The following is a 7,975-nucleotide window of genomic DNA, read 5'->3' on the forward strand; positions in this document are numbered from 1 at the left end:
TGAGCCAAAGAAGGCAGGTGGCCTTTAGGAGCTAGAAAAGGTAAGGAAACATGCTCCCTTAGAGCCTCCAGAAGGAACGCAGCCCTGCTGACACCTTGACTTTAGGAATTCTGGCCTCCAGAACTTTTTAAGATAATACATTTGTGTTATTTTAAGCTACAAGTTGGGTAATTTGTAACAACAGCAATAGGAAGCTAATACAAGAAGTAAATATAATAGAAACTATATTGAAGAATCATCAGGAAGCTGTTCTAATATAAATCAGTAATTAAAAAGAACACTACAAATATGAAAAATTCCAACGCTTGTTGGAAATTTTTTAAAGGTTATGTGCAATCCCAAGAGAGTAGGCCGCCCGTGGCTTCCCAGGAGTGGTATACACGCATACCAAAGACAAACCTCACTTAAAATAAGGCTGCTTCTAAGAGGTATTTAAAGACTGAATAAAGACAAGCACTGTAGTTGGTCAGATAGCCCAGTCTTCATGAAAGACGGGAGAGAAAGCAAATTGCTTTTGAGAAATGGTTGGTGAAAAAGATGTAGGGATGAAAAATGTTAGCACTGAGATTGTCTAATAGTGGGTTTACTTTGAAGATTCAAGCCTCTTTTGAGTGATCTTTTGTTCCTGCTAGGAAACAGTACACATCTATTTAGAAAACATTTGTTGACTAGCTCCTAGAACCCAGGGAATTCCTCCTTGAAAGGGTACTGCTCCAGGATATAAAGTAGCTTCCTTTAACTTAGCAAGGTACAGAGCTTTCCTCAGCCCCTTGTTAAGGAATATCAGAAACCCTTGTCTTTTTACTGCCTCAAACTGCAAGATTAACTCCACTCTTAACCAGCTCCTATTTTTCTGTAATCAGGAACTTCTTAACAGAGGACCTCATTTGGAGCTTTGTTTTGAAGGAATGAACATCCGTTTAGCTTTGCTTTTCTCTGTTACACCTTCCTCCAAAGAGTCTTGTGGAGAGGGTCAAGGAAATCAGTTTATTGCGGTAAAAATACATAAAGATGTCTTAAATCATAATGAATACAATGAATTCTTAATCTCTCATAACAGAAATCCAGAACAGGTTATTCCAACACTGATTAATTCAAAGGTGCAACAGCTCCCAGGATTCTGTATGATTCTCTTGGTTCTCCCCTCATGATTACAAAATAAGTGCTCTGGCTCCGAATACTACAATACATCTCACTTGTGACATCCAAAAGTAGGAAGGGGTGATCCTCATCTAGTGCCTTTTATTTTTTCTTTCAAGAGTTAGTAAATCTATCAAAAGCCTCCTAGTTGACTGCCATTTTTGTCTTTTGTCCTGGGTTGCATCTGGTGAGCATGCTTAAACCAATCCCTGGCAAGGGGTACAGAATCACTACGAAAGATGTGGACTAACCAACAGTCACTCCCTAAGGCAGGGGACTAATCCATTAAGCAAGTGATGACCCATAACTGAACAAGGTTGGGGTTTTGTTAGGAAAAAGGAAAATGGCCACTGGGGAGAAAAACCAACAATCATCTATCTCAAATATTGTTTTCAAGGTTAAATGAAGGAATTGTATTAAAGAGCACCCCTTGGGGAAGTTTTTTGATCTATTTCACAAAGACCCTGAGTACCCATTTATTTAAAGACCAAATGGTTATGGAAGAAAAACATTACTTCAGAAAGCTTATAAACTGACTTAAAGCTGGATTTACCACTGTCTGGTCTGTGAAACTTCCAGATTCTAAGTGGAGCTATTTTTTTTTTTTTTTTTTTTTTTTTTTTTTTTCTTTTTTTTTTGCGGTATGCGGGCCTCTCACTGTTGTGGCCTCTCCCGTTGCGGAGCACAGGCTCCGGACGCGCAGGCCCAGAGGCCATGGCTCACGGGCCCAGCCGCTCCGCGGCATATGGGATCCTCCCAGACCGGGGCACGAACCCGTATCCCCTGCATCGGCAGGCGGACTCTCAACCACTGCGCCACCAGGGAGGCCCCTGGAGCTATTTTTAATATGAAACTTTGGCCCTTATAATGGACTGACATCAAAAAGATCGTGCAGCATGGAACGCAGAAACATATCTTAGCACCATTATCTCCATGTGGGGTAACTTTAGCAGGTCAGCATCAGTTTCCTTATAATAAATAACCTCATGGGCTGTATAAGGAATAAAAGAGAATTCATGTAAAATGTTTAGCACAATAATAAATAAATAATAAAGCTGACTTCTTGTTACTTGAGTCCAAGGACTCAAATGAGGCAAACTTGAAGATCTATATTTGGGAGCAGGGATAAATCCCTGTAAAGTTAAAGTATCCAGTTTCTTTGGTTTTAAACTCAAGATCTCCTACTTCCTAATCACAATTTTTAAAACTATAAACTACAAACATTAAAAAAATACAGCTAAGTAGAAAATAATGAAAACATACTTCAATTAAAGAAAAAATAGAGTTGACCACACACACACACAAAAAGTTAACTGTCTACCCCATCTCTTAGCATCAATGTCAACCCCTCAGCTTTATGGAACTGCTACAGCAGGCTGGGGTTCTCACTCAGAATTTGGGAGGGGAGGTAGGATTGGCAATGGGCAGCATCAGAAATGGACACTCATCCCTCAGAATTTGCTGGGACACTATAGGCCTTGAGTTTGTGGCAGTGAGATAAGCCTACTTGGAGACGACAAAGTTAAATTATCTTATTATCAGCAAGCAAACTCAGTAGCTTTCTCCATTAATGCACACAAACATATCATGGAATTAAGGTATTACCAGGCAGTATCTGACTGAGAAACTCAGGAATACCCCATCTTGGGTGTGACCCGTTCTGCCTTGGACCCATCACTTCACCTTCCCACAAGATCTCTGAGGAGGTATTTGCCCAAAGGAAGCAAAGCAAAGAGACTCTTTATTATCATCTGGGGTCTTGACTCCAATCTCTTTTTTTTTTTTTTTTTTGCGGTACGTGGGCCTCTTACTGTTGTGGCCTCTCCCGTTGCGGAGCACAGGCTCTGGACGCGCAGGCTCAGTGGCCATGGCTCACGGGCCCAGCCGCTCCGCGGCATGTGGGATCTTCCTGGACCGGGGCACGAACCCGTGTCCCCTGCATCGGCAGGCGGACCCTCAACCACTGCGCCACCAGGGAAGCCCAACTCCAATCTCTTAATACAGTAAACTGGACTGAGGGTTGGAAGGTGGAAGGCTACTTTTTCTATTATTAGTTAGGACCAAATGCCCTCGGATCTAGCAGGATATATAGAAGTCCTGCTTCAACTACTCCCTATTTCCAATGCCTTAATTGGGGTTAAGCCTTTACTTCTATGATACAAAGAAAGACCAGTTTAATTCACTTTCCTCTCAGCTCTAAGAAGAGAAAAGTATTCATTATTTAGAGCAAGGGTTAACAAACTTTTTCTATAAAGAGCTTGATAATAAATATTTTAGACTTGGTGTGTCACACAGAATCTCACAGCTACTGAACCCTGCCATCGTAGCACAATAGTAGCCCCAGATGATGTGTAAGTGAATAAGAATCACTGTGTTCCAATAAAACCTTACTACTAGCCTGAGGTCATCTATGCTGTATATCACTTTTCATTCAATGTAAATAATTGAACCATAGTTAGTTTATTTGACTTGCTACATGAGATGTCCAGGTACTGTATTAAATTTTTGCTTCTTGCTCCTACTGTAGCTGTGCTCCTAATTACAGGGAATGTACTATTATTACTTGTTAATATTTTATTTTCTTTCCCTCCCTATCCTATATTAGACTATGTTCAACTCAGAAAGAAAACGGAAAACCTTTAAGAAGTCTAAGTCCTTGTGGCTGACATTACTTGTGAAGGCATGTTTTTCACTTTGGGGTCAGTGGTGGATCATGAGGCCACTATGAGAAGGCTGCCATCATTGCACTGATAGACACACCAGTTGAAAGGCAGTCCCATCCTTGCTGTTCTGGTTCAATAGAAACCTCCCATCAGAGGACAGAATAGATGAGAATCCAACTGGATAAAATAGTGGCAGATGATCAGTCTCTTACTGGGGTTCCAAGTGGATGGAAACACTTTCTGACTTTGGAATTTTCTGTCATAGGGTGGCCAAGGGCCTAAAGAAGTCCCTAAAGGCAAGAGGTCACTTATAATAATCCCCATCCCTTTTTTTCAAGAGTTAGAGTTGTCTCAATGGTGGTGGGGTTCCCCAGAGCCAAGAAATAGTACAGGGCATTTCACTGGAGACAATGAAAGACAACAGGATGGAAAGGGTAGAAACTATATTACAGAGCTATGACCATATATTTGACAAGGCTCAGGATCAGCCCCAAGTCTGAAGAGGCCTCAATGTCAGATATGCAAGAGATCAGCACTGGGACATGGGTTTTATTCTAGTCTTCTCTCCAGAAATGGGAGAAGAGGGTATCTAACGAGTAAAAAAAATGTTAGAAGCTGCAGACATACCTAGAGACAAAATAAAGACCTCTAGTGAGCTTTGGCGGGTATTCATAGAATTGCCACAGGACCTCAGAAAAGCCAGTGAGGTGGTAGTGATGGCTATGGGGGTAGTGATTATGATCATCGGGGTGATGATGTCAGTCCTTCGTGTTTTTGTTTTTGTTTTGTTTTGTTGGCCACGCAGTGCAGGTTGTGGGATTTTAGTTCCCTGACCAGGGACCGAACCTGGGCCCTTGGCAGTGAGAGCATGGAATCCTAAACACTGGATCTCCAGGAAATCCCCCTTCATATTGATTTGACTGTGATGATAGCAGTGGTGATGTGGTGGTGATGGAGATGATATGGTGACGGTGGTAGTGGAGTCATGCTCATCGTCAAGGTGGTCATGTAGGTCATGATGGTGGTGATGGTGATGATAGCATTGTTGCTATCAGTAGCGGTGACGGTTGAAAGAGAAAAAAATAAAGACACCTAGTACTTGATCTAGACAGAAAGTAGGGTTAATAAATTATATAGTGTCCAGCTCCACTACAAAGACTCACAAGAAAAGTACAAAAATTTTGACCTTGAGCCCTGCCTCAGAATTCAATCTGATAACTTTGGAGCCAGAAAAGAAAAACAGTAGATTCAAAAGCTTCTATTGATTGTTTAGTGAGAAATAGAGACCTATGGTGAATGGTTTTCTTCTTCTTCTTCTTCTTTTTTGGAAGATATGTTAATGGATTCTTGATTTTGAAAGTGAAGCTTTTCACCACCTCCACTCTTGATGGCTTGACGGAGAGGGTCAGGGCTGCCTTATTGTACAACTCCAGGGAGTGTTATTCACGCATCTGTGTGAATAGCACCCTGGAGGAGTTTAATGCTCAGACTGCGGCTATGCTTAAGGCCTTGGCATGATAGAGTAGCCTGTAGTTGTCTGAGAAACTGGGGCAGGGATTCAAGGAAGAGCTAAGAAGGCAGAAAGTTCTCGGAAGGGAAAGAGTAGTGCCAACAACAGGGAGACAGGCCAGGCCCAAAGCTGTACAGAATCGATAAGATATTCCCAGCAGTGGACAGCAGTCCATGAACTTAGGAAGGGCGTTGTGTGATACCGAAATTTTAAGTTGATTCCTGTTCAGAACAGTATTTACCCTGTGTTATCCACACACATAAGTCTTAAGGCTTATGATAGCCTTGAGTCTCAAGGAATGCTGGAAATGAGATTATGTCCACTCTTGGGAGTCATGTGGAGAAGGAATAGGATGGAAGACTACAGGTGATGGACAACTAAGCAAGGAGAGAGATATCAAGCAACCACCAGGAAAATGTAACCACCAAAAGAATTTAAGAACCTTCTGCAGAAATTCAGGGGCATGTGCTGGCCTTCTCATAAAAAAGTGAGATGGGAGGAATTGAGTTACTTCATTGGAATATTAAAGAAAAGAGTGACCCGAGAAGGCTGGAAATGTTTATTGAATATTTATGATATTTACTGAACATTTATTATGTGCTACACTATGTATTAAATGCCGGGCCTTATCTCAATTTACAGTGAGAAAATAAGACCTATAGTAAATTATTTAGATCAAGAGAATGTAGCCAGTGAGTGGCAGAGCCCTATTTAAACCTATCTGCTAAATTCCAAACTCACACTCAAAAACCACCGGTCTCCAAACACTGTGATGATACGTTCCCATCATTAAAAGCTTTGGAGGCATGCACCACAAACTCTGTATATTTATTTACTTATAAATTATATATAATGTACATATCTTCTCCACTAATAAATTATATGCATTATAAAATAGACATGAAAATAGAAAAGAAAGAGATGAAGTAATTTTTAAATGTTTTAAAAACAAGAAATGTAGTGTTTTTATATTTATTAAATGTACACAAATATTTTTATTCTTACTAAAAAATAATAACAGTAGCTGGAAAAAGCATATCACGAATATATCCAAATGGAAAATGTCCATCACCGACTAAGCTTACTAAATCATAATAGTCATTTTTTCATTCTTAACTTCCTTAGTTTTGGAAGTCCTAGCCATGGCAATCAGAGAAGAAAAAGAAATAAGAGGAATCCAAATTGGAAAAGAAGTAAAACTGTCACTGTTTGCAGATGACATGATACTATACATGGAAAATCCTAAAGATGCTACCAGAAAACTACTAGAACTCATCAATGAATTTGGTTAAATTGTAGGATACTAAATTAATAAACAGAAATCTCTTGCATTTCTATACACTAAAGATTAGAAAGAGAAATTAAGGAAACAATCCCATTTACCATTGCATCAAAAAAGAATAAAATACCTAGGGATAAACCTACCTAAGGAGGAAAAAGACCTGTACTCTGAAAACTATAAGATGTTGATGAAAGAAATTGAAGATGACACAAACAGATGGAAAGATATACCATGTTCTTGGATTGGAAGAATCAATATTATGAAAATGACTATACTACCAAGATAATCTACAGATTCAATGCAATCCAAATTACCAAAGGCATTTTTCAGAGGACAAAAAAATTTTAAATTTGCATGGAAACACAAAAGACCCCAAATAGCCAAAGCAATCCTGAGAAAGAAAAACAGAGCTGGAGGAATCTGGCTCCCTGACTTCAGACTATACTACAAAGCTACAGTAATCAAGACAGTATGGTACTGGCACAAAACAGAAATATAGATCAATGGAACAGGATAGAAAGCTCAGAAATAAATGCAAGCACTTATGGTCAATTAATCTATGAAAAAGGAGGCAAGAATATACAATGGAGAAAAGACAGTCTCTTCAATAAGTGGTGCTGGGAAAACTGGACAGCTATATGTAAAAGAATGAAATTAGAACACACCCTAATACCATACATAAAAATAAACTCAAAGTGGATTAAAGACCTAAATGTAAGGCCAGATACTATAAAACACTTAGAGGAAAAAATAGGCAGAACACTCTATGACATAAATCGCAGCAAGATCTTTTTGGATCCACCTCCTAGAGCAGTGAAAATAAAAACAAAAATAAACAAATGGGACCTAATGAAACTTGTAAGCTTTTGCACAGCAAAGGAAACCATAAACAAAAAGAAAAGACAACCCACACAATGGGAGAAGATATTTGCAAATGAAGTGACCAACAAAGGATTAATCTCCAAAACATACAAACAATTCAAGCAGCTCAATATTAAAAAAAACAAACACCCCAGTCAAAAAATGGGTATAAGATCCAAATAGACATTTCTCCAAAGAAGACATACAGATGGCCAAAAAACACATGAAAAGATGCTCAACATCACTAATTATTAGAGAAATGCAAATCAAAACTACAATGAGGTATCACTTCACACCAGTCAGAATGACCATCATCAAAAAGTTTACAAACAATAAATGCTGGAGAGGGTGTGGAGAAAAGGGAGCCCTCCTACACTGTTGGTGGGAATGTAAATTGGTACAATTATGGAGAACAGTATGGAGGTTCCTTAAAAAAATAAAAACAGACCTACCATATCCCACTCCTGGGCATATATCCAGAGAAAACCATAATTTGAAAAGATATATGCACCCCAATGT

This window comes from Mesoplodon bidens (assembly GCF_964165515.1).
Source record: "Mesoplodon bidens genome assembly, contig: HAP1_SCAFFOLD_1111, whole genome shotgun sequence".
NCBI lineage: Eukaryota > Metazoa > Chordata > Mammalia > Artiodactyla > Ziphiidae > Mesoplodon > Mesoplodon bidens.